The 25,300-nt window shown below is 38.9% G+C and overlaps 1 protein-coding gene and 2 pseudogenes across 5 annotated transcripts in view; 1 reads left to right on the top strand and 2 right to left on the bottom strand.

Moving 5' to 3' along the window:
- Positions 1–25,300, top strand: part of NCK1 (NCK adaptor protein 1) — an 85,787-nt gene that overhangs the window by 25,410 nt on the left and 35,077 nt on the right. The window contains exon 1 of one of the 5 annotated variants that reach the window (XM_060638740.3): positions 11,737–13,110. The exons of the other annotated variants lie outside the window; for them this stretch is intronic. The gene's annotated coding sequence lies outside the window, so the exon portion shown is untranslated. Of the gene's footprint in view, positions 1–11,736; positions 13,111–25,300 lie in introns of those variants that run through there. 5 annotated transcript variants of the gene reach the window in all.
- Positions 11,913–13,259, bottom strand: LOC132683128 (tripartite motif-containing protein 77 pseudogene; annotated as a pseudogene).
- Positions 20,445–21,471, bottom strand: LOC132683131 (small ribosomal subunit protein uS15 pseudogene; annotated as a pseudogene).

The raw sequence follows: 25,300 nt of genomic DNA, 5'->3' as shown, positions 1-25,300 counted from the left end.
TATCATTGCTAGTATAGTTTTTCCTTCCTTTGCCTGCTAGTCTATCAACATGAGGAGCCCAAAATGACCAAGTAGTGGTCATACCTTTTTAGTTTAATGGAACCCTCACTGTCCTCTGGTGGAAGCAGTACCCTCAGGACTTCTAATATATGAGAAGTTGTAAATCATGGGAAGGGGAAACTCAGATTCCACAAGTGAGTTACTGGCATTGATGGTGGAAAGTGTCGATCCAACTTGTGCCCCTTGGTTTCTGGACTTATGTATCCTAGATATTAGGGATATAACACCATAGCTAATGGTTCAGTGCATATACTGCATCCTAGGAGACCAACAAGGTGACTGTTTAGCTGAACTTTTAGTATACCATTCCATCATTTTATTAGTCTGACAGTTTCTTGGTGATGTTATATGTGGTAGGACCACTGGATGCCATGGTCCTATGCTTCACCATTAAATAGATCTTTTGGTTTGGGGTGATGTTGAGATGGATTTTGATAAAGCAAGCATTTTGAAGCCATTGGATGATGGTTCTGGGCAGAGGTACTGTTGAGGGACACTTTGGATAGGGAAGGCAATATCATTTAAGTAAGTGTAAATTCTGCTGCCTTCCACAGTGCTAGAGTCCCAACTCCATTACGCCACCTGATCAGCTTTATGTCTGATAAGTTGCTGTGTGTATTTTGCAGTGATCCTAATCCTACTAGAATTTTTTCAGTTTTAGTAAGCTTTTTTATTATATTTTTCAAAAAGTAAATTGATGTTTTTGATAACAAGGATCTGAGGAACGTGAGTTTTAAATTTTAATATGGTCACTTGTATGACTTTATTTATAAGGAATTCAAGAAAAGGCAAACTATAGTGACGGAAGGCCCATCAGTAGTTGCTAGGGGGAGAGGATTGACTATAAAGGGGCACAAGGGAACTTTTTGAGCGATAAAAATGTTTTAGAGCTTCATTGTGGTATAAGTTACACAAATGTAACACAAAATGTATTTTGTACATTTATTAAGATTCATTAGATCTTTCAGCGACTGCGAAGCTGGGAAGATCTGCCTGGGCCAGGGACATAACGATCTCCTTGTCCTCCTCCCCTTGAACCTTTCTCCAAAGTTCCTCAATAAAATGGTTTGATCACCCCCCCCCCCCCCCCACTCCAGAAAAAGACTCATTAGGGGCGCCTGGGTGGCTCAGTCGGTTAAGCGTCCGACTTCGGCTCAGGTCATGATCTCACGGTCCGTGGGTTCGAGCCCCGCATCAGGCTCTGTGCTGACAGCTCAGAGCCTGGAGCCTGTTTCAGATTCTGTGTCTCCTTCTCTCTGTGACCCTCCCCCGTTCATGCTCTGTCTCTCTCTGTCTCAAAAATAAATAAACGTTAAAAAAAAAAATTAAAAAAAAAAAAAAAAAAGAAAAAGACTCATTAAACTCTATACTGTTTTTAAAAAAATTATTTTTAAAAATATTTATTTATTTTTGAGAGAGAGTGTGAGTGGGGAAGAGTCAGAGAAAGAGGGAGACACAGAACTCCAAGCAGGCTCCAGGCTCTGCTCTGTCAGCATAGAGCCTGACATGGGGCTTGGGCTCACAAACTGTGAGATGATGACCTGAGCTGAAGTCGGATGTTTAACTGACTGAGCCACCCAGGCACCCCTTATTAAACTCTGCACTTAAAATCAGTGTAGATTAAGTCTCTCAACTTATTTGAAGGAAAGAAGAGGATTTAATGTACTCATTTTTCAATCTTTTCCATGTTTATTTCCTTTTAGGTAATAATTTTTGATCTTAGGTTTGAGAAATTCTTCCCTTCTCTGGGATTATCTTGAAATATAACCAGGATGTTTTAATCAGGTAGAGTAAGGCCCACAGAATAGAAATGACTGTCAGAAGGAAGAAGGTTTTTCTCAGTTTCCTAGCAACTGGAGACACAGCATTCCATGCCACATCATGGTGCCACATGGAGAAGCACCAAGGTTGGTCAGGAGGCAGAAGGAGCAAGGGGAAAGCATGTCCAGAGCCTTTATTGTGGTTAAGCGGGAAGGAATGGATGAGGCAGGGTAGGCAAGCCTGAGCAAGTTGAGGTTTGGATAATTTGAATAATTTATAGCTCTGGGTGATAGGATTTGTCTCTGGCTGTCTAGTACCTGGCCCCAGGGTGAGTTAGAACAGTGGGAATACAGGTTTAGTATGTGAGAATTTTTGAAAGGAGATGATAGGTAGGGGGTATAGGCTTATGGATTACTTGGTTATGTATCAGAAATGTGCTCTCAGGCAAATTGTCATCTAGGCATTAGGTAAACCTGGGAGGGAGAGTCCCTCTCTGGGTCCAAAGGACCCTGCTATGTCAGACCATCATAAATATAGAAAAAAAAAAAAAAAAAAACATGACTAATACACTTCTGCTTTCTTTTGATTTACTTAGTTGTCTTTTTCTCGTTTCTTGATTTAAAATGTATTAGTTAAGTGGTGCCTGGGTGGTTCAGTTGGTTAGGCGTCAGACTTCAGCTCAGGTCATGATCTCACGGTTCATGAGTTCGAGCCCCACCTTGGGTTCTCTCCTGTCAGTGGGGACCTGCTTCAGATCATCTGTCCCCGTCTCTGCCCCTTTTCCACTCTCAAAAATAAATATTTTTAAAAAATGTCTTAGTTAAGCATATTCATTCATGCTGTTTAGTTACATGTACAAGAAGGCTATAATTTGAGTTGAATTACACATTTTGATAATGTAGTACTTTTATTGTTGCTCAGTTCTTATTTTATCATTTCTAGTGTGGTTTTCTTTTTTTGTTTTTGGTTTGTTTAGGAGTCCCTTTTTAAGTTTCCGAACATTTAAAAATGTTTTATTGGCAATATCAATATTATATTATGGGTGGAGAGTATAGTCTTAGGTATAAGTTCTTTGAAATTATTTTGTGTCTTTGTGACTCTTAATGCATGATCAATTTTTGAAAGTGTTCTTAGTTTGCTTGAACATAATTATATCCTTATTTTTTTGTTTGCTGAAAGATTCTCTATACAGCTGTCAGATTAGATTTAACTCATTTTACTAGTCAAGTATTCTATATCCTTATTTATTTTTTGACTTCTTGTCTATCAGTTTTTAATATAACAAAATTAGAGACTCATGCAGTGGTTGAAGATTAATTTTTTTCTTGCAATTCTGGGAATTGTATGGAATCTTTAGATTGCTTTGGATAGTATTGACTGACATCTTGACATCTTGACATCTTAACGGTTTTAAGTCTTCCAATCTATAAACATGGATGTTTTTCCACTTAGTTATGTCTTCTTTTTTCCTCTTTTTAAAAAATGTTTATTCATTTTTGAGAGAGAGAGAGAGCGTGAGCAGGGGAGGGGCAAAGAGAGGGGGAGACAGAGGATCCAGAGTGGGTTCTGGCTGACAACAGCAAGCGTAGAGTGGGGCTCGAACTCATGAACTGTGAGATCATGACCTGAGCCGAAGTTGGACGCTCAACTGACTGACCACCCAGGTGCCTCTTACGCTTTTTTAAATTTTAATTTAATTTAATTTTTTTTAATTTAATTTTTTTATTTTTTAAAGTTTACGTCCAAATTAGTTAGCATATAGTGCAAAAATGATTTCAGGAGTAGATTCCTTAGTGCCCCTTACCCATTTAGCCTATCTCCCCTCCCACAACCCCTCCAGTAACCCTCTGTTCGTTCTCCATATTTATGAGTCTCTTTTGTTTTGTCCCCCTCCCTGTATATTATTTTTGTTTCCCTTCCCTTACGTTCATCTGTTTTGTTCCTTAAAGTCCTCATATGAGTGAAGTCATGATTTTTGTCTTTCTCTAATTTCACTTAGCATAATACCTTCCAGTTCCATCCACGTAGTTGGAAATGGCAAGATTTCATTCCTTTTTGATTGCCGAGTAATACTCCATTGTATATGTATACCACATCTTCTTTATCCATTCATCTGTGGATGGACATTTGGGGTCTTTCCATACTTTGGCTATTGTTGATAGTGCTGCTATAAACATTGGGGTGCATGTGTCCCTTCGAAACACCACACCTGTATCCCGTGGATAAATGCCTAGTAGTGCAATTGCTGGGTCGTAGGGTAGTTCTATTTTTAGTTTTTTGAGGAACCTCCATACCATTTTCCAGAGTGGCTGCACCAGCTTGCATTCCCACCAACAATGCAAAAGAGATCCTCTTTCTCTGCATCCTCACTGACATCTGTTGTTGCCTGAGTTGTTAATGTTAGCCATTCTGACAGGTGTGAGGTGGTATCTCATTGTGGTTTTGATTTGTATTTCCCTGATGATGAGTGATGTTAAGCATTTTTTCATGTGTCGGTTGGCCATCTGGATGTCTTCCTTGGAGAAGTGTCCATTCATGTCTTTTGCCCATTTCTTCACTGGATTATTTGTTTTTTGGGTATTGAGTTTGATAAGTTCTTTATAGATTTTGGATACTAACCCTTTATCTGATAATGTCATTTGCAAATATCTTCTCCCATTCTGTTGGTTGCCTTTTAGTTTTGCTAATTGTTTCCTTCGTTGTGCAGAAGGTTTTTATTTTGATGAGGTCCCAATAGTTCATTTTTGCTTTTGTTTCCCTTGCCTCTGGAGACATGTTGAGTAAGAAGTTGCTGCCAAGGTCAAAGAGGTTTTTGCCTGCTTTCTTCTCGAGGATTTTGATGGCTTCCTGTCTTATATTTAGATCTTTCATCCATTTTGAGTTTGTTTTTGTGTCTGGTGTAAGAAAGTTGTCCAGGTGCATTCTTCTGCATGTCGCTGCCAGTTTTCCCAGCACCCCTTGCTGAAGAGACTGTTTTTATTCCATTGGATATTCTTTCCTGCTTTGTCAAAGATTAGTTGGCCATATGTTTGTGGATCCATTTCTGGATTCTTTGTTCTGTTCCACTGATCTGAGTGTCTGTTCTTATGCCAGTACCGTACTGTCTTGATGATTACAGCTTTGTAGTATAGCTTGAAGTCTGGGATTGTGATGCCTCCTGCTTTGGTTTTCTTTTTCAAGATCACTTTCGCTAGTTGGGGTCTTTTCTGGTTACATACAAATTTTAGGATTATTTATTCTAGCTCTGAAGAATGCTGATGTTACTTTGATAGGGATAACATTGAATATGTAGATTGCTTTGGGTAGTATTGACATTTTAACAATATTTGTTCTTCCTATCCAGGAGCATGGAATCTTTTTCCATTTTTTTTGTGTCGTCTTCAGTTTCTTTCATAAGCTTTCTATAGTTTTTAGTGTATAGATTTTTTACCTCTTTGGTTAGATTTATTCCTAGGTATTTTCTGTTTTTTTGTGCAACTGTAAATGGGATCGATTCCTTGATTTCTCTTTCTGTCGCTTCATTCTTGGCATATAGGAATGCAACCGATTTCTGTGCGTTGATTTTGTATTCTGCAACTTTGCTGAATTCATGAATCAGTTCTAGAAGTTGTTTGGTGGAATCTTTAGGGTTTTCCATATAGAGTATCATGTCATCTGCGAAGGGTGAAAGTTTGACCTCCTCCTGGCCGATTTGGATGCCTTTTATTTCTTTGTGTTGTCCGATTGCAGAGGCTAAGACTTCCAATACTGTGTTGAATAACAGTGGCGAGAGTGGACATCCCTGTCTTGTTCCTGACCGTAAGGGGAAAGCTCTCAGTTTTTCCCCATTGAGGATGATATTAGCGCTGGGTCGTTCATATATGGCTTTTATGATCTCGAGGTATGCTCCTTCTGTCCCTACTTTCTTGAGGGCTTTTATCAAGAAAGGATGCTGTATTTTGTCAAGTGCTTTCTCTGCATCTATTGAGAGGATTATATGGTTCTTGTCCTTTCTTTTATTGATGTGATGAATCACATTAATTGTTTTGTGGATATTGAAATAGCCCTGCATTCCAGGTATAAATCCCACTTGCTCATGGTGAATAATTTTTTTAATGTATTGTTGAAGCCGGTTGGCTAATATCTTGTTGAGGATTTTTGTGTCCATGTTCATCAGGGAAATTGGTCTATAGTTCTTCTTAGTGGGGTCTCTGGTTTTATAATCAAGGTAATGCTGGCTTCCTAGAAAGAGTTTGGAAGTTTTCCTTCCCTTTCTATTTTTTGGAACAGCTTCAAGAGAATAGGTGTTAACTGTTCCTTAAATATTTGGTAGAATTCCCCTGGAAAGCCATCTGGCCCTGGACTCTTGTTTTTTGGGAGATTTTGATTATTAATTTGATTTCCTTACTGGTTATGGGTCTGTTCAAGTTTTCTTTTTCTTCCTCTTTCAGTTTTGGTAGTGTATATGTTTCTAGGAATTTGTCCATTTCTTCCAGATTGTCAATTTTATTGGCATATAATTGCTCATAATACTCTCTTATTATTGTTTTTATTTCTACTGTGTTGGTTGTGATCTCCTTTCATTCTTGGTTTTATTTTTTTGGGTCCTTTTTTTTTTTTTTTTTTTTGATCAAACTGGCTAGTGGTTTATCAATTTTGTTAATTCTTTCAAAGAACCAGCTTCTGTTTTCATTGATCTGTTCTACTGTTGGTTTTTTTTTTGTTTGTTTGTTTCGGTAGCATTAATTTCTGCTCTAATCTTTATTATTTCCTGTCTTCTGCTGGTGTTGGGTTTTATTTGCTGTTCTTTTCCCAGCTCCTTAAGGCGTAAGGTTAGGTTGTGTATCTGAGATCTTTCTTCCTACTTTAGGAAGGCCTGGATTGCTATATACTTTCCTCTTATGACCACCTTTGCTGCGTCCCAGAGGTTTTAGGTTGTGGTGTTATCATTTTCACTGACTTCCATATACTTTTTAATTTCCTCTTTAAATTCTTGGTTAACCCATTCATTCTTTAGTAGGATGTTCTTCAGTCTCCAATATTTGTTACCTTTCCAACTTTTTTCTTGTGGTTGATTTCGAGTTTCTTAGTGTTGTGGTCTGAAAATATGCACAGTATGATCTCGATCTTTTTGTACTTACTTAGGGCTGATTTGTGTCCCAGTATGTGCTCTTCTCTGGAGAATGTTTTATGTGTACTCGTGAAGAATGTGCATTCTGCTGCTTTAGGATGAAATGTTCTGAATATATCTGTTAAGTCCATCTGGTCCAGTGTATCATTCCAAGCCATTGTTTCCTTGTGGATTTTTTCATTAGATCTGTCCACTGCTGTGAGTGGGGTGTTGAAGTCTCCTACTATTATGGTATTACTATCCATGAGTTTATGTTTGTGATTATTGATTTATATATTTGGGTGCTCGCACATTTGGCGCATAAATGTGTACAATTGTTAGGTCTTCTTGGTGGATAGACCCCTTGATTATGATATAATGCCCTTCTGCATCTCTTGATGCAGTCTTTATTTAACGTCTAGATTGTCTGATATAAGTATGGCTACTCCAGCTTTCTTTTGTTGACCATTAGCATGATAGATGGTTCTCCATCCCCTTACTTTCAATCTGAAGGTGTCTTTAGGTCTAAAGTGGGTCTCTTGTAAACAGCATCTAGATGGATCTTGTTTTCTTATCCATTCTGTTACCCTTTGTCTTTTGATTGGAGCATTGAGTCCATTGATGTTTAGAGTGAGTACTGAAAGATGAATTTATTGCCGTTATGATGCTTGTAGAGTTGGAGTTTCTGGTGGTGTTCTCTGGTCCTTTGTAATCTTTGTTGCTTTTGATATGTATATATATCGATACATATATATATATTTTTTTTCATCTTTTCTCCCCTCAGAGAGTCCCCCTTAAAATTTCTTGCAGGGCTGGTTTAGTGGTCACAGACTCCCTTTAATTTTTGTTTGTCTGGGAAACTTTTTCTCTTTCCTCCTATTCTGAATGACAGCCTTGCTGGATTAAGAATTCTTGGCTGCATATTTTTCTGATTCAGCACACTAAATACATCCTGCCACTCCTTTCTGACCTGCCAAGTTTCTGTGGATAGGTCTGCTGCAAACCTGATGTATCTTCTCTTGTAGGTTAGGGACTTTTTTTCCCTTGCTGCTTTCTTGATTCTCTCCTTGCCTGAGTGTTTTGTGAATTTGAGTATGATATGCCTTGTTGATGGTCGGTTTTTGTTGAATCTAATGAGGGTCCTCTGTGCTTCCTTGATTTTGATGTCTGTGTCTTTCTCCAGGTTAGGAAAGTTTTCCGCTATGATTTGCTCACATAACCCTTCTACCCCTGTTTCTCTCTCTTCCTCTTCTGGGACCCCTATGATTCTGATGTTCCTTTTTAATGAGTCACTGATTTCTCTAATTCTTAAATCGTGCTCCTTTGCCTTAATCTCCCTCTTCTTTTCTGCTTCATTATTCCCTATAAGTTTGTCCTCTGTATCACTGATTATCTCTTCTGCCTCATCCATCCTTGCCGCCGCTGCCTTCTTCCCGTGATTGCAGCTTAGTTATCGCATTTTTAATTTCATTCTGTTTTTTACTTCTTTTATCTCTGCAGAAAAGAATTCTGATCTATTTTTGACTCCAGCTCGTATTCTTATTATCATGATTCCAAATTCTGGTTCAGACGTCTTGCTTGTATCTTTGTTGGCTAAATCCCTGGCTGTCATTTCTTCATGCTCTTTTGGGGTGAATTCCTTCATTTTTGTAATTTTGAAGGGAGAAAAGAAAATGAGGTAGAAAAATTTTAATTAAAATTAAAATATTAAAAACACACACGCACACACAGAAATCGAATAAATGATGCTAGATCCTAGGTGTGTTTTGGTCTGGGTGTTGAAAGTGGTTTGACAGATTAGAGGGAAAAATGGGGGGTGGAAGGAAGTCATTTGAGAATCTGAAAAAATGAATACACTGAAGTACACTAAAATGAGATGATGGGAGTAAAATAGAATTTGAAAAAATGTACGCAAAGGGAAGAATGTAGTAGAAAAAAATAAAAATATTTTAAAAAAAATTAAAAATAAAAATGAATTTTTTTTTCTGTATTCAAGAAAAAGAAACGAGAAAGAGAAAAAAGGACAAAATAGAAAAAAAAGGAAGTCGTTTGAAAATTTGAAAAGTTGAATACACTGAAGTAGACTAACAAAATGATGGAAGTAAAATAGAATTTGAAAAAATTTACACAAAAATAAAAATATAGTAATAAAAATTAAAGAAAAATATTTTTAATAAAAATTGAAAATAAAAATGAATTTTTTCTCTTTCTGTATTCAAGAAAAAGAAGTGTAAAAGAGAAAAAAAAAATTGAATAGATGAACCTGCTAACAGATTGAAGTACGACCGAAATTACTTCGTTTTCCCTTAGAGGTCAGACTGTGTAGCGCTTCATAGTCCATAAACTAGGCAGGCAGTGAGACTTGTGTTCTTGAAGAGCGAAGTTGGCCCAGTTGGGCGGGGCTCAGTTTAATGGCTCCGCTCTCCACCAGATGGTGCTGCTAGCCTACTGCGGGTAGAGTGTTGCGGTGCTGTAGGTGCGTTTGCGCATGTGCGGGAGCAGTGAAAATGGCACCACCCAGCTGCCCAGTCTCTAGTTTTGGAGCTCTGTTCTCCCGGATCAGCAGTTGTACACTCATCCGCTGTCTTCACCTTTCGTCCACTCCTGCTTTTTCACTGTCCGTGACCAGGCGCCAGGCAGTACCTCTCTCCTGAGTTTTGTCTCAGATGCGGCTGTTTTCCCCGCCCCCTTACTTCTGAAGGACTGTGGCTTTGACCCATTCTGCCCCTCTGTGGGAAGGGTCTCACCGAGCAATGGCTGAATGAGCAATGGTTGAATGTTGGCTGCACCCAGGAATGCTTGCTGGACCCTGCTGCTGCCAGTGCCACGAGACTGTGGCCAGGTGCCAGCCCGCCCCAGAAAAAGTTTGCTAGATAGTGTAGCAGCAGCGTTTCAGGGATTATGGAAAATCACAACACACATCTGGCACCAGGCTTCACCCTTAACGACCTTGTTCCAGCACCAGCGAATGTGGCCGTTTTCTGGGGTCTGCTGGGATCAGGTGGCTTCAACAGTCTCTACCAAATGCCCTCCAGCAGTGGAACCGCTTTTCCCTGTATGGCCTGAGAACCTCCCGGACCCCACTCTGTTCCTGGGGATTCGCCCTTCCCACCAGAGCACCGCCAGGTATCAAGCTGTGGAATTGCAGCCTTTGCGCTCCCCTTGTTTACAGTCTTAATGGAATTTAAATCGTCTCCTTTCTCCTTTCTCCTTTCTCCTTTCTCCTTTCTCCTTTCTCCTTTCTCCTTTCTCCTTTCTCCTTTCTCCCTTTTTAGTTTAGCCCCTGCGGCTGTTTCCAGTTTTCCACTTTCTCTCCAGCTGCTTTTGGGGAGAGGTGCTTTTCTCATATTCTCTGCCCTCCGCCCTCCCTCCCCCCCCGCCAGTCTCCGTCCTCTCTCCACTCGCAAAAGCACCTCCCTTCCTGCTCCTCACTCCCCAAGTTCACCTCTGCACCGCATACCTGCTGAATTCTGTGGTTCAGGTTGTGCAGATTGTTGTGTTAATCCTCCAATCAGTTTTCTAGGTGTGTAGGATGGTTTAGTGTTGGTCTGGCTGTATTTCATGTACACGAGACACACAAAAAACTTCCATGCTGTTCTGCCATCTTGGCTCCTCCCTCTACTCTTTTTTTTAAATTGAGGTTTGTGGGTGTTTTTTTTTTAAGAGCAGTTTTAGGTTTACAGCAACATTGAGGGGAAGATACCAAGATTTCCTGTATACTCCCTACCTCAATACATGCATAGCTTCTTCTATTATCAGCATTCCCCACCAGAGTGGTACAGTTGTTACAATTGGTGAACCTACATTAACACATCATAATACCCAGAGTCCATAGTTTACATTATGGTTAACTGTTTGTATTGTGTACTTATGTCTTCTTTAATTTCTACATTTCACAATGTAGTTTTCATTGTAGAAGTCTTTCCCATCCTTAATTAAGTTTATTACTAAAGATTTTATTCTTTTTGATGCTCTTGTAAATGGTAAATAGTTTTGTTAATTTCCTTTTCAGATTGTTCATTGACAGTGTTTACTAACATTGTTAGTGTTAGAAATGCGGCTGATTTTTGTGTTGATTTTATATCCTGTTACTTTTGCTGAATTTACACCAGCTTAACTTTGATAACAGAAAAACTTTGCTATTATAAGCTTCATTCTCATCCCCTTCCATTCATTGATGAAATGATATACATCTTTAAACATTGTGTATTGAAACAATTATTATTGCAAATGGCAGAAATTGGGCTTTAATGCATTAGTCTCATCTATTCTCTAGAAAGGAAAAATGTAGAGTTACAAACCAACGTTACAATAATAGTAATTTAGACTAGTGTTTTTAAAAATTGTTTATTAGTGTCTTAAATCTTACCAAAAACAAAAAAATAGAGTTGCAGGCTGTATTTTCAATAATTCCATCTTTAAAATTTTTTTTCTTTAATCTTTATTTTTGAGAAAGAGAGACAGAGTGCCTGCAGGGGAGGAACAAAGAGAGAAGGAGACACAGAATCCAAAGCTGGCTGTAGGCTGTGAACTGTCAGCACAGAGCTGATGTGGGGCTTGAACCCATGAACCGTGAGACCATGACCTGAGCTGATGTTGGATGCTTAACCGGCTGAGCCACCCAGGCTCCCTTCAATAATTCCATCTTTTATGATTGCTCATGTATTTACCTTTATTGAGATCTTTATTTCTTAATATGACTTGAATTATTGTCTAGTATTATCTGGGAATGTCTTAATTTCTCCCTCACTTTTGAAGGACAGTGTTTTTTTTTTTTTAAAGCGATTACTTTTATTTCAATAAAATAGAAAAGACAAATGTACATCTTTCACAGTGTCACCACTTTAAAAAATAATACAGCAAATGTATCTCCTGAAGGTAAAATGAAGTTCAAGACCATGAGGTATCAGTGATTTTCCCCACTCAAGAAGTCACCAGGATAGAACCCTCCCCAGCTATTAAAATTGCTAAGACCTTGGTCAGGTTTGTGAGCTGTTCCTGATCATTTGGGTCCATAACAAATGAAAGGTCTGAGAGGGAAGGAAAAGGAACAGGAAAGGAAATTACAAATGAGGGAACTTTTGGCAACATTAACAAAGCTTACTATACCAAATTCATAATCTAAAAACACCCCTACCAAGCCCTGGGGTCTTGGAATGTAGTGGCACAGTGGCAGGGAGGCAGAGAAGAGACGGCAATGGTTATCCACGTTGACACAGAAGTAGAAAGATACCCTCAGAGTTGAGCAGCAAGTCATGGTGTTTTGTCCAGGATTCCCTGCAAAGTCCTTTAATCCAATTCTGAGAGTTTCCCACATCCACCTCCCAGTAATATTTGCCAGAGGTGAAGGCAGCCTGAGCTGCCCAGGAAGGCTTATACTGTGAACTCGCTGGACTGCAGCGCAGGTCTTGGTCAGGACAGCACTGCAAACGTCTCAGGTCTTCAAACAGAGGCACACGGTAATTCCTTATGTTATCATCAAATGTAATATACACTCGGAAGTTGTTAAGCCTTTCAGACATCCCAGTGATTGTCCACTCACTGAGCTGTGGGTCCACAGGCTGGGGCAAGTGCGCCTGCACTAACTGACTCCTTTTTATGATGTCTTCCAAATCCTGGAGCAGGTGCACATCTGCTTTGAGGCACATTTCCTTCAGCTCCTCATAGATTCTTTTCAGGAGTTTCCCCATTTGAAGCATTCTAGCTACATTTCTCCAGAGTCGATGAAAAATTATCTTGCCTTCAATTGCCAGGCTCTCTAAATGTTTTTGCTTTTCTTTGTGGAGGTATTGGTACACCTTAGGATATTCAGCCTTGATCATCACCATCCTTAGATTTACAAAACCCTGCCATACTCTAAGTAAGTTGTACTCTTTGTTTATATTTCTCTGATTTCTCTGTTTTTCCAAATAGATTTCATTTGCATCAGAAGTTTCTCCCTGCAGTGCTCAGCGACCTGTGAAACTGGACAGTGTATGTGAGTGGTATGCCCTGGCGAATGAGAGCATTGCAAACACAGCAGGCTCTTGTCAGTTGGACAGAAGATATTCTTTAGTGCTTGGTGCATCCAACACACCTGCCTGGCAGACCTTGGTAACTGCTTGGCAACTGATTCTTTTTTAGCCCGAGCTTGTCCCTCAGCAGAAATAATGCTTTTGAAGTCCATGCGTGGAGATACTGCCCTGCATACAGGGCAACAGGTAGGATGCTGGGGATCTTCCCACAGGAGGCAGAGACACGGAGTACAAAAGCTGTGTCCACAGTTAATGGTGACAGGGTCTGTGAAATAGTCCTTGCAGATGGAACAGATAAGCAGACTGGGGGCGCAGCGCACAAAAGTAGAATCCATGTTTCTTCCTGTCAGTCTTCTCCTCCGGGAAGCTCTCTTGCCTGTTCCTGTCTGCCCCCACCACCCAGAACCCATGTTCTGTATCTCTACCTAAACTGTACAGGTTCAGGAAGAGGAGGATTTGGGTGGGAGAGGGCAAGAGAAGCTTCCCTTCTCATCTGTGCTGTTTCCTTTCTGAGCAAGAACTTGAAGGACAGTTTTGTCGAACATTGGATTTTAGTTGACAGTTTTTTATTTCAGTATTTTGAACATGTCAGTCTATGGTTGACCTTTGAACAACATGGATTTGAACTGTGTAGGTAAACTTATATGCAGATTTGTTACTTTTTAATTTTAATTTTAATTTAATTTCTATTTATTTTTAAATTTACATCTGAGTTGGTTAGCATATAGTGCAATAATGATTTCAGGAGTAGATTCCAGTGATTCATCCCCTATGTATAACACCCAGTGCTCATCCCAACAAGTGTCCTCCTTAATGCCCCTTACCCATTTAGCCCATCTCCCCACCCACAGCCCCTCCAGCAACCCTCAGTTTGTTCTCTGTATTTAAGAGTCTCTTATGTTTTGTTCTCCTTGTTTTTATATTATTATTACTTCCCTTATGTTCATCATCTTAAATTCCTCATATGAGTGAAGTCATATGATATTTGTCTTTCTTGGACTAATTTCACTTAGCGTAATACCCCCTAGTTCCATCCACATAGTTGCAAATGGCAACATTTCTTTTTGATTTCTGAGTATTACTCCATTGTAAATATATACCACATCTTCTTTATCCATTCATCTGTTGATGGACATCTGGACTCTTTCCATACTTTGGCTATTGTCAATAGCAGTGCTGTAAACATCGGGGTGCATGTGCCCCTTTGAAACAGCACACCTATATCCCTTAGATAAATATCTAGTAGTGCATTGCTGGGTTATAGGGTAGTTCCGTTTTTAATTTTTTGAGGAACTTCCATATCGTTTTCCAGAGTGGCTGCACTAGTTTGCATTTCCACCAGCAGTGCAAAAGAGATCCTCTTTCTCCGCATCCTTGCCAACATTTGTTGTTGCCTGAGATGTTCATTTTAGCCATTCTGACAGGTGTGAGGTGGTATCTCATTGTGGTTTTGATTTGTATTTCCCTGATGATGAGTGATGTTGAGCATTTTTTCACGTGTCTGTTAGCCATCTGGATGTCTTCTTTGGAGAAGCGTCCATTCATGTCTTTTGCCCATTTCTTCACTGGATTATTTGTTTTTTGGGTATTGAGTTTGATAAATTCTTTATAGATTTTGGATACTAGCTCTTTATCTGATATGTCATTTGCAAATATCTTCTCCCATTCTGTTGGTTTCCTTTTAGTTTTGCTGATTGTTTCCTTTGCTTTTTATGCAGGTTTTTAAAAATTTATTTTTAATGTTTTATTTTTTGAGAAACAAAGACAGAGTGCAAGCAGGGGAGGGGCAGAGAGAGGGAGAGAGAGGGAGACACACAGTTTGAAGCAGGCTCCAGGCTGCAAGCTGTCCATGTGGAGCCCATTGCTGGGCTTGAACCCACAAATGTGAGATCACGACCTGAGCCGAAGTGGGACACTTAACCGACTGAGCCACCCAGGCTCCCTATTACGCAGATTTTTTATACTACAGAACTGTAAATGTGTTTTCTCTTATGATTTTCTTATCATTTTCTTTCATCTAGCTTACTTTATTATAAGAATACTGTATATAATGCATATAACATACAACATATGTGTTAATCAACTGTTTATGTTATCAGTAAGGTTTCTTGTTCAGCAGAAGGCTATTAGTTGTTAAGTTTTGGGGAAGCCAGAATACATGGGTTTTTGACTGCGAAAGGGTCCCAACCCTTGCATTGTTCAAGGGTCAACTCTACTTAGTGTCTTATCTCCTCCAATGTTTCTTTTTTTTTTATTATTTTTTAAAATGTTTTTATTTATATTTGAGAGAGAGAAGACAGAGCATGAGTGGGGGAAGGGCGCAGAGAGAGTGGGAGGCATATAATCCGAAGCAAGCTCCAGGCTCTGAGCTGTCAGAGCCTGATATGATCCATGAGATCGTAACCTGAGCCAAAGTCAGACACTTAACCAACTGAGCCACCGAGGTGCCCTGCATCCTCCAAAGTTTCTAATGAGAAATCTATTGGTGATCTTATTGAGGATCCCTTTTATGTGATCATTCACTTCTTCTGTTGGCTTTCAAGATTCTCTCTTTTAATATTTTCATTTATAGTATATCTCAGTATAGATTTCTTGCGTTTATCCTACTTGGAGTTTGTTGAGCTTCTTGGATGTTTAAATTCATGTCTGTTACCGAATTTGGGACATTTTCAGCCATTATTTCTTGTTTTGTTTTTTTTTTTTTTTTTTTAATTTTTTTAATGTTTATTTCTGAGACGGAGAGAGACAGAGCATGAGTGGGGAAGGGGCAGAGAGAGAGGGAGACACAGAATCCGAAGCAGGCTCTAGGCTCCTAGCTGTCAGCACAGAGCCTGACGTGGGGCTTGAACTCACAAACCATGAGATCATGACCTGAGCCGAAGTCGGTCGCTCAACCGACTGAGCCACCCAGGCGCCCCAGCCATTATTTCTTCAAATAATCTCTTTTCCCCTTAGTGTCCCTCTTTGCCTTTTGGCACTCTCACAATGCATCTGTTGGTTCTTTTCCTGGTGTCCCACAGATCCTTTATTCTCTCATTGGTGTGTGTGTGTGTGTGTGTGTGTGTGTGTGTGTGTGTGTGTGTGTTCGTGTGTGTGTGTGTGTGTGTGTGTGTGTTCGTGTGTGTGTTCCTCAGGCTTGCTAATTTCAATTGCCCTGTCTCCGTGCTCACTGATACTTTCTTTCACCTGTTCAAGTCTGTATTTAAATCCCTTTGGTGAACTTTTCCTTTTTGTAATTGTACTTTCCAGCTGGAGAATTTCTTAGGTTTTCTATTTCTTTGGATACTATTATTTTGTTCACACATCATTTTCTTTACTTTCTTTAGTTAGTTAAGCATCTTTAAGATACTTGTTTAAAGTCTTTGTTTGGTGAGTTTGTCAGCTGGTCTTTCTCCAGGATGGTTACTATTGGTTTTTCCCTTTGAATGGATCATACTTGCATGTTTCTTTGTATCCCTTCTGATACATTGGTTGTTGAAAACTGAATGTGTGAATTTAATAATGTGGTAAGTCTGAAAATCAGATCATCTCTTCCCCAGGGTTTCCTGGGTTTTTGTTTTTATTGTTGTAAACTGTCTCTGTGCCAGGAACCACTTTGAAGTATAAACTTAAGCTTTCCTCAGGTCTTTACTGAGCTTGTGCCTTTTTCTGGATATATGTGGTGACTTTCTTAATACCCCTATTACTAGTTATTTAGTGTCTGGCTCCTGAAAGGAGAAGGTTAAAAAAGACTCCAGCCCTGTGGATTAGATTTTCTTCAGCCTGAGGGAAAAGGGCTTACATAATTGGCGCGTGTGTGTGTGTGTGTGTGTATGTGCGCGCGCGCGCACGCATATGCCTCTGTCAGCACCTCAGTGATCAGAAGCATTGTTCAACTGTCAGAACACAGATCCCTGATATATGGATGACAGGATCCTTATTGCTCATTTTGACTCTTGAAAGCTGCTCTTGGAACTAATGTACAGCTACGTGGCATGGGCCTGGGGAGTGGAAGATGCTACTACTAGCCATTGCTGAGCTAACTGAAATTAACCAAAGTTCATAGTCCAAGACTTCCTCTGGAAGTTTCAAGCCTTGGGGTAGTCTCCAAAATTGTAAAATAGTTCAATTAGACAGATTCTGCTAGTACAATTGTTGTCTAGGTGGAGAGACCAAATTTGGAGGGCTTCTTATGCCACCGTCTTCCCAGAATCTTCTCATAGCTTTACAAAAGGGAGTTTCATTATAGTTTCAGAGTTCTTAGTCTTTTTTCCCTTGTTTTTCAGATTATACCTCAAAATAAACACATATGAGACTTTTTACTTAGTTTTTAAGTCTAGATAGCAGATACATAAAAGAAGGAATTCTTGTTTTCTGATACTTTTTTTTCCTAAGAAGAAAACCAAATGCTTCCAACTGGAAGCGGATAAGACTGGAAAGCAAGAGACACCTTAAGGAGGCAAATGCCTTCATTACTACTAAGGTGATGGTAGTGAGAATGGAGATAACATGGAATCATTTGAGTCCTATGAAGGAGGTAAAAAGGACAACAATTGAGATGCAGGGATTGACTGAATAGGGTTTCATTAATCCAGATAACTAGATTGATAGTGTTACTGTTTACTGAATTATAGAGCACAGAAGCAGAAACTTTGTAGGGATAAATGTGAGGTGTCTACGGAGTAGATAAGTACTGTACTTTAGGAAGCATTTTCACAACTAGTAATTTTTTTTTAATGTTTATTTATTTATCTTGAGAAAGCATGCCTGCAAGCGAGCACAAGCTGGTGAGGAACGGGGAAAGAGGGAGAGAATCCCAAGCAGGCCCTGTGCTACCAGCACAGAGCCCAGCTTGGGGCTCGATCTTAACGACCATGAGATCATGACCTGAGCAGAAATCAAGAGACAGATGCTCAACTGACTGAGCCACCCAGGCTCCACCACCCCTAGGAATTTTAAGTGATAGTGTACTGGTTCTCTGTAACTCTCTGGTAGGTCCTATTGCATGCATAAGCCAAAAGATAAAGATATAAGCCAATTTTAATAGTAAGGCTTAAGTGGTAAAGCCCTGAAAATATTTTTGAATACAAATTACATAAGCACATGGAGAACATGAGGGAGAATTAGAATTAAGTATAGCAGTTAATGTGAAAATACTCATATTATGATTAATTGCATGTTAAATATGTCCTGAATTTCACGTTACATACATGTTTTAGTATATGTTAGGAGAATATGGTTCCTAAATGTGATGGTATAATCTAAACCTTATTTGTACTATATAGCATGGGGAAATGATAGTTTCACTGTCCCCTGTGCTGTGTGTATTCTTTTGGAAATATGTACAACTTTGGAAACATGACTTGGAATGACACTTAAAAGAGATTTGGTAATTAAGAGTATATTAAAGAGTAAAGACTAGAATACCAAGGGGCTAAGATGATGAAAACATTAGAAAACACAATACAGATCTGGTTTTATTTAGTCCAGATAATTTAAGGAGAAATTTAGTTAATAGTTTTGATATGATCATAGTTTTGATATAACTCAGGAGACTTTTTGATACAATCTGATTCAGTTCTCTTATTTTACCAATAAGAAAATGGAGTTTCAAGGAAGTTAATGTGACATTCCTTGACTCATAATTAATGGCAAGGCAGTTTAATGGCAACTCTTGTTTGTTAAGTATGTTTTATTTCTAGGAGCAGTAGAGCAGAGCTGAGACTAGAGCAAGGCAAGCACGTTGCCTAGGGTACAAAGTTGAAGGAGGCAGTCACTTTCAGGTGCAGATCCTGGACTTGGAAGATCCTTATTTATCAAACTAGTATTTGAATAGTCCTAGGACACAACTCCCAGCCCTGCAGATTAGGGATAGCCTGAGGAAGCTAGATGGCTCACTGATGGTGGAAGAGAATTAACCCTCAAGACCTAGGCCTTTGTATGTGGTAATCTAACAGTTTGCAAGTACCTGTGGAGTATTACTTCACTTAATGTGAGAGTGGTGTGGGGTTTTCTGTTCTCAGGCCTGGATTGGTTCCTATACTCCTTTTTTCTTTGAATCAGATCTCAGAGGCTGTAGTTTCTTTTTTTCTTTTAATAATTTTTAAAAAATGTTTTTTCATTTTTGGGGCGCCTGGGTGGCTCGGTTGAGCATCCGACTTCGGCTCAGGTCGTGATCTTATGGCTCATGGGTTCAAGCCCCGTGTCAGGCTCTGTGCTGACAGCTCAGAGCCTGGAGCCTGCAGCCTACTTCAAATTCTGTGTCTCCCTCTCTCTGTCCCATCCCTGCTTGTGCTCTCTCTCTCTCAAAAATAAATAAACATTTAAAAGAATTTTTTTTAAATGTTTATTTTTGAGAGAGCTAGAGAGTGCAAGTGGGAAGAACAGGGTGGGGGAGAGTGGGGACAGAGGATCTGGAGTAGGTTCTGCGCAGACAGCAGCAAGCCTGACATGGGGCCCAAACTCCTGAACTGCAAGATCATGACCTGAGCTGAAGTAGATACCCAACCAACATGTGCGCCACCCCCCCCCCCCCCCCTTAAAGCTGTTTTCACCCAAAACCTCTTGGGGATTCTGTCAACTTGGCTGGTGAGTTCTAGAAAATCTAGAAAATCTAAACCTCTCATTCCTTTTCTTTTACAGCCCACATAGCCAAATATGGAATCAATTTAGAGATAATAGTGACAAAGATGTAAGAGATTAACCTAAATCTACTTTTATCATCATGACCTTTGTTCTCTAGTTTCTGACTGCCATTTTGTTTTTGAGGGTGCAGTCACCTAGTGGAGCTCCATTCCCCTTAGGTAAAGGACAGGTTTGTTTATGAGGGTCTTTCTCCCCAGCTCTTAGGGGTTAGAGGCAGTCTAGACTGAATGAAATCCCTACTTCGGTGTCTCAGGAAGATTATTTGTTTTTCGCAGAACCTCCACAGTTGATGGCACAAGTGAGTAGAAAAATCGTTCTCCAAATATTAGTGGCTCCCTTTTTGGCATTAACTTATGGGAAGAGAATAAAACCAGAATGCCCAGCTTTTGTCTTAGAACTAGTGGGTATAAAGTTGTTATGCTGCTTCTCTGGATCTGTCTTTTTTATACTGGTACCTAGCTTGCCTCCTTAGGACCATTATACTTTTTGTTCTTAAGGCCTTTGGAGTTAAAGGCAGACCATTTGTTTTTATATTATACTTTAAAATTGGTAGAATCTGGAAACTAGAAGTGAAGACAGGTGGTTTTACTGGCTTAGTCAAAGGTGTATCTAAATGTATATAAATATTCGCAGTATATTAGACCCAGTTTACAAATGCAATTGGCATAGTTTGTGATGCTCATGTAAGCAGAATAAGTTTAATGTAAGTCAGCATTACAGATGAAGTAGTATTAGCAAGAAATAGAACTTTTTCCACTAGCTTGTAAGCTCTTTCAGGACAGACTTATCTTTGTAAGCTGGATAGCTCATACTGTGTCTTGCACATAGTAGAGCCTTGGAAAGATAAATAATACACAGGTGAAAGCTTGGTTAAATCAGGGGTTTGGTTCATAAGATCCACATCGTTTTCAGTGTTAGTTTTTTTTTCTAGTTAGACAATGATTTTATTGCGTGAGTACATAGTCAAATTTATGCAACCAGGGCAGAGGCTGTGGGTGACTCGTATTTCCAATTGCGGGGAGAGGACTCCTTTGGTCTTATAATATCAAGCCAACTAGTGAAGACAGCTCTCGATCAGAATCAGTGGGAATTTAACATCCTTTTCTGTTCCTCTCAAGATTCTTTTGAACAGCTTTCTTAATCAAATGGTTGAGATCCTCAGGAACATCAGGAGCAAGTCCTTTGGACTTCAGAATTCTCAAAATTTTATTGCTTGTCACAAAATGTACTTGTGTAACAGGATTACACTGATTTATGAGGGAGTCAGGACCTTCTTGGCCAGTTTGTAGATCTGTTCCTTCACGTCGGCAGACATCAACTTCAGCCAGGTGGGGATGCTGTGGCGATAAGGCAGAGCCAACTGGGACAGGCCCTTTCTGGGAGCATGCATGCGAGCTATGAGGCAACAATCAGGCAATGAAAGAGTCCAGTGTTAGCCTTCATTAAACCTGGTCCAGAGTGTTTACACATAACACACAGAGTTGTTAAATTTGGGAATGTCTGTACTTGCTATTAGGGTTTTCTTAATGTCCATTTAGTTTATTTTATCCTTGCTTTTGCATTTTTCTTACTTCTGAAGTCTTTCTTACAGAGTGTGCTTTTTTTCCTTTAAATTTGACACTCTTGGGATGCCGGTCTGGCTCATTTGAAAGCATGCTCTTGATCTTGGGGCTGTGAGTCATGCCCCTCGCTGGGTGTAGAGATTATGTAAACAAACAAACTTCAAAAAACCAAATTTGATACTCTATTTTTTTCTTTCAGTTCAGGTGCTCGTTATCGTATATTGGCCCTATTTGTTTGTTTTAACAGAAAAGTAATTTTGGTTTATGAAGTGAAATATCCAGGGATAGATTCTGGGTTGAGGAATAATTAGAATTGGAGGCTCAAAAAATAGAATCTAATCTCTGCACCTCTCAGCTTCATTGTCGGGTTCTGTATAGTGACATTTACTCTGTTTTCAGGTTTAAGTCTGTTGGGAAAAGAGAGAGTGCTTTCCCAGTAACCTCTGTAGACATCCTAAGAAACTTTCTGAATGAACAACTTGTTTTAAGCCCATTCTTCACTAGTCACAGGAAATAAGGGGATTTAATATTCTGATTAGCTGTGCTTGATTGCATATACTACCCCTGGGTTGGAACTCCACCTAAAGAATGTCAATATAGAATTGGTGGATGGGGGCAGGGATGGAGAGGATAGGGTCTGAGAAGGAAGCTGAAACACTACTATGAAAAGAAGAGAAAATGGATGCTCATACAGCTTGAATGTCAGCTAGCTAGCTATTCACCATTTTGGTTGACTTAAGTTTGATTTTTAACGGATCAGTGAGGTTTTCTAATTTTTTCTTAATTATCAAAGTAATATATGAACATAGATGAAAATGTCAGACAGTGCTGGGGCACCTGGGTGGCTCAGTCGGTTAAGCGTCCGACTTCAGCTCAGGTCATGATCTCTCATTCATGGGTTTGAGTCCCATGTCGGTCTGTGTGCCGGCAGCTCAGAGACTAGATAGAGCCTGCTTTGGATTCTGTGTCTCCCTCTCTCTGCCCCTCCCCCACCTTGCACTTGTGTGTGTGTGTCTCTCTCTCTCTCTCTCAAATAAGTAAACATTGGGGTGCCTGGGTGGCTCAGTCGGTTAAGTGTCCGACTTCAGCTCAGGTCATGATCTCACAGTTCGTGAGTTCGAGCCCCCCATCGGGTTCTGTGCTGATAGCCAAGAGCCTGGAGCCTGCTTCGGATTCTGTGTCCCCCTCTCTCTCTGCACCACCCCTGTTTGCACTGTCTCTCACAGTCTTTCAAAAATGAATAAACATTAAAAAATTTTTTTAAATGAATAAATATAAAAAAAATTTAAATGTCAAATAGTGCTAAAAGGCCTAATAACAAAAATAGCAGACCTTTGCTCTCCTTTTTCTACCCCCTTGCCTCAAGAAGTAATCACTTAAAAATTTTTTGTGCTCTTTTAGAAGCAACAGTGTAAAAAGTTGAAAGTGTTGACTTCTTGAGACCAGCAGGAGGAAAAAGGAGGAGGAGAACAAAGGACTGTTAACTTTTGTTAGAGGCCATATAGTACTATTTGACATTTTAAACTATATTCATGTATTACTTTGATAAATAAAAAACATGTAATTGTTTTATCTCCTGATGGATTAATTTTAGACACCTACTGATTGTCTGTTAAGGTTAATGAGGTTATTTATTTATTTATTTATTTAGCAATCTCTGTACCCAGCTAGGGCTCGAAATCACAATTTTGAGATCATGAGTCCCATGCTGTACCTACTGAGCCAGCCAGGTGCCCCATTTATTTTCTTAACCTTTCTTAGCCTTATTGTCTTAGTTAAAATTGTATATTCATATTTGGGATTTTCATTATGACTATATAAAACACATACATATTGTTTATAGCTGACCCATCTACTATGATTAAATTTTACTTCTTGTGTAATTTTTTTAATTTATAAGAAATTTATATGGTTTACATTTAAAATTTTCTTTGTTGTCTTTGAACTTATAGCTAAGCCTTCCCATATTCCAACAGTTCTATAAATAGCCTAATCTGTCAGATAATTTTACCAGTTTTTTTTCTTTTTTTGGAATCCTCCAATTTGGACTGTTTATTCTAGATCTGCTTCTGATCTTAATTTACTTTTGCTAGCATTTTGGAAATTCCTTTTGCCTTTATTCATTGGTTTTCCTGCTTCCTAGATTCTGTGTCTTCTTTTTTCTTGCTTTACTCCTTTGTTTTGCTGGAACATATTGTCTGGTTGTTTCCTAAGTCAGTGTAAATTGGAATTAAATTTTATGAGAATGGTTGTCTGAAAATGACTGTTATTCTTACACTTAATTTTACTTGGTAGTTTGGCTGTATAGGGGAGTTATGATTTAAAGTGTATAGAATTTCAGTTTTGCAAGATCAAAATTGTTCTTGAGATGGGTAGTGGTGATAATTGTGCAACATGATGAACATACTTAATGCCACTGAACTGGACACTTAAAAATGGTTCACATGATAAATTTTATGTGTATTGTATCAGTTAGCTAGGGCTGCCCTTCAGAGTATCACATATTGGTGGCTTAACAGAAGTTTATTGTCTCAAAATTCTGGATGCTAGAGTCTAAGATCAAGTTGTCATCAGGATTGGTTTCTTCTGAGGGCCTCTCTCTGGCTTGTAGATGGTTGTCTTCTCTGTGTCTTCATATGGTCTTTGCATAGTGTGTGTCCTAATCAGCTCTTCTTAAAAAAAATTTTTTTTTTACATTTATTCATTTTTGGGAGACAGAGACAGAGCACACGTGGGGGAGGAGCAGAGAGAGTGAGAGGGAGACACAGAGGCTCCGAGCTGTCAGCACAGAGCCCGACGTGGGGCTGGAACTCACAAACCTTGAGATCATGACCTAAGCCAGACTCGGACGAACCATGAGACCATGACCTAAGCCAGAGTCAGATGCCCAACCGACTGAGCCACCCAGGTGCCCTGGTAATCAGCTCTTCTTATAATGACACCAGTCCTACTGGATTAGGAGCTACCCTAATGACCTCGTTTTACCTTAATTACCTCTTTAAAGACCTTATCTCCAAATACAGTCACATTCTGAGGTACTAGAGGATAGGATTTCAGCATCTGAATTTTGGAGGGGAAAAAATTCAGCCCATCATATGTATCACAGTTTAAAAAATGCATATTAAAAACATGAGTATAGTTGATTATCAACCCATTTAGGTTTAATTGCCATGTAGTACAATAAGGATTAAATCAGTTAATGTGTTTACATTTGTTGTATTAATTATGCCAGTAAATTCTTCATTATGTTACTTTTTTCATAATTGGTGATTTATACCATAATTACTTATCATTTAGTAATATTAGCAAGATTATTCCTTTCACTTTAGTGGTAATGTGTAATGGTTTCTTATTTAGATTATATAAAATGTAATATTCTTCAGAGTGTAAAATGGTGATATGTTCTTAAGGTGATCTTGATACAGCTTATAATTCAGAGTAATAAGTAAAATTTTGTGATAGCTGACAAAATAATCATATAGGGAGTAGTAAAGCATTAATTAAATAAGTTGTTGAAAAATAGAATTACAGTTGATTTTTTTGAGAACATGTTTTGCTTGGTATACCTTTCTTTACTCTCAGGCCTTATTAGCTCAGTGTCCTGTTAGTCTGTAAAAACTACTTAGTAAATATTTGTTGAAATAATTTTGGTATGCACAGAACTAGTGCCTGTGGTTTTTTTTTTTTTTTTTTTTTTTTTTTGTTTGCTTCTATTGGGGATATGTTCAAAGTGATATTTCCAAAACTAAATAGAATAAGGTGGCATTTTATTTGACCTGTTTAAAAAGAAAAAGTCCTGATTTTTTTTTTTTTTTTTTTTAAGAGCCTTTATTTCGGACTAGCCTATAATCTTTTATTTTCCCCATGATGGGATTCTTACCTGTGTTGTTTCATTGTAAGAGTGTTTAACAATCAAAATTACTTGACAAGATAGTAGGGCTTAAAACATTGAATAGAATAAAATCATTTTATGAATTGCTTTGTCTTTTTGCATTACTTACAGCATATTGAAGTTAGGTATTTGGGGATTTTTTTTTTCCCCCTTCATTGTTTACTGAAAGATCTGTAACCCAACCAAACTTCCGGAGTTAGTCACTTGGGTATTGTCACTCTGCTGATTTTTATCAGAAACAGGAAATTGTCAAGTTATGTGTTAAACTATAAGAGAGTCTAAAATTGCATTTGTATTA

The sequence above is a fragment of the Panthera onca genome, chromosome C2 (assembly GCF_046562875.1).
Source record: "Panthera onca isolate mPanOnc1 chromosome C2, mPanOnc1 haplotype 2, whole genome shotgun sequence".
NCBI lineage: Eukaryota > Metazoa > Chordata > Mammalia > Carnivora > Felidae > Panthera > Panthera onca.
The sequence above is the reverse complement of the archived record's forward strand: the minus strand, read 5'-3'. Positions and strand labels throughout refer to the sequence as shown.